We start from the raw sequence: 2,500 nt of genomic DNA on the forward strand, positions 1-2,500 counted from the left end.
AACCCTTTCACCACGTTAAGGTATCCACATGCACGCGCACACGCACACACACACTCACACACACACACACACACACACACACATATATATATATATATATATATATATATATATATATATATATATATATATATATATATATATATATATATATATATATAAATTGAGTAATGGTGGTTTTTTTCGTTAACTATTTCCACTTTTTATTCCAAAATGTCCTCACAGAGACCTTTTGCAAACGACATGCAAAATCTGTAAATACATTGATATTACACAATTTAGAAAGAAATATGAATAATCCTTCCAGTATTGCATAAGAATACTTATCATAACGCACAGATTGTTTATAATATACAATGTTAAGATTTCGTAAACTACCTGGAACGCATACATAGAAATACATGTATATTAATTTATCTGGATCTATCCTCTGCTTCCCTCTCCTGGGTTCAACTCCATAGTAGTCATAACGTTGAAGGCATTTTTCATCTGGAACGAGCGTGAGATTTCAAAGGCCAATTGAACATTCTTTGTTCTTAGAAAACTGAAGGTTTTTCCCATCACTCTGCTCTTGAAACTTCACACCGGGATTCCACACACAATTGTTCGAGACTAAATCTATTCCCATATCCACGTAGCCTCGATGTGTTCTTTTCTTTAGTACATCGAATACGATGAGTCGTAGAGACATTTTATTTTGGCCAATTTTTGTATCCTTCCCTGCTTTCTCTCTCTCTCTCTCTCTCTCTCTCTCTCTCTCTCTCTCTCTCTCTCTCTCTCTCTCTCTCTCTCACACATGCACTGAATAAAAGTTTCTATGCTACAACCGGATGAAACCACATTACACATTTTCCAACGTATCACTAGTCAGTATAATATCCAACTTCCAGTAATCTGGCTGGCAACATTGAAGGGTGATTTGAAAATCATTGGTAAATATTTCTATGCCCAGAATTGGATGGACTATTTGCAGATAGAGTTAGATTTTAAGTGAGATCTGACTATTTTATTTGATTATGATTATATATATATATATATATATATATATATATATATATATATATATATATATATATATATATATATACCTCTTCCTGAGTGATGATACCTTAACATGGCCAAAGGATTTGCGTATTACCATGATCAGCAAAGCTGTACTAGTCAGATGTACTCATGTTTATTTGTTGTGAGCGATCAGACTAAAATCTCCCACCATCACCAATCTGCAGTGGACAGCGTTGTGAGGAAATTGGTCAACCTCCAGACATGAATAAAGACATGTCTGATCAGCGCCCAAGTACCATCTCCATCAAGCTAGGACAAGGGAGGGCCAGGCAATGGGTTCTCATGACTCAGTAGGTTGGCACATAGGCTCCCAACATCACCTTCCATTTGCTCACAAGGATGGTGAGGTTACAGACACCAAAATGAGTTATCGAGCTTGAGCAGGGTTCGAAACCCACGTCCAACACATTGCCAGGTATGGACATTACAACCCCCAACCCCCGCTACGTTAGGACCTGGGGGAACTAGGCATATGGTTGATGAGGATTGAGCATATAGATCTATAGATGGTCTTTAGCATATGTGTCAGCCTTTTTTTTTCTTCTTTTTTTTTTTTTAGATAAATACACCGATTTCTTTTCCTGTGATTTTTAAAAATCCCTTTTCCATGGACGCTAGACCAATGAAGTGTAATTATTTCGAAGCCATTGTTTCTCTATTTGGTGAAGATTGAATGAAATCGTCGAACATGAAACCCTTTAATAGGACAAATGACTCAACTGTCGATATAAATGTATTCTGCGTAATGCATCTGTGATATGAAGTCCTTGTATGGTTGTGTTTCTGTCCGTGCAACAGTGTGCCTCCAAAAATGCAAATAACATATTTTATGGAATAAATTTCGAAGAAAATAAATTTGAAGCGTCTGGTTATTTCAATCAAATGCTAGAAAAATTACAATAGATTTTATCACATTATATCAATTTCCAAGTAAAGAATTCAGTATTTAATAACAATTACTATTACCACTAGCCAAGCTACAACCCTAGTTGGAAAAGTAGGATGCTATAAGCCCAAGGGCTCCAAGAACGAAAAATAGCCCAGTGTCGAAAGGAAATAGATAAATTACAAAAGAAACAATGAGCAATTAGAAAAAATACTTTAAGAACAATAACAACATCAAAATAAATCTTTCATATATAAACTATAAAAACTTAAAGAAAAAAAAACAGAGGAAAGAAATAAAGATACGAAGGTGTACTCGAGTATACCCTCAAGCAAGAGAACTCAACACGTTACTTTATCAAACGTCAGGCCGTCCAAATATTGTATCATAAAATTCTATTGTGTTATTTATGTTCAAATTATAATAGAAATATTCTGTCTTTCTAATAATGAAAATCATTTATGTATTTTGTTTGGAAACAATAAAACAGAATAAACACTAAAGATGTCGCAAGATGATCAGAGTATTAGATGTGTGTTATGAATAATT

Source organism: Palaemon carinicauda, chromosome 32 (genome assembly GCF_036898095.1).
Source record: "Palaemon carinicauda isolate YSFRI2023 chromosome 32, ASM3689809v2, whole genome shotgun sequence".
Lineage (NCBI taxonomy): Eukaryota > Metazoa > Arthropoda > Malacostraca > Decapoda > Palaemonidae > Palaemon > Palaemon carinicauda.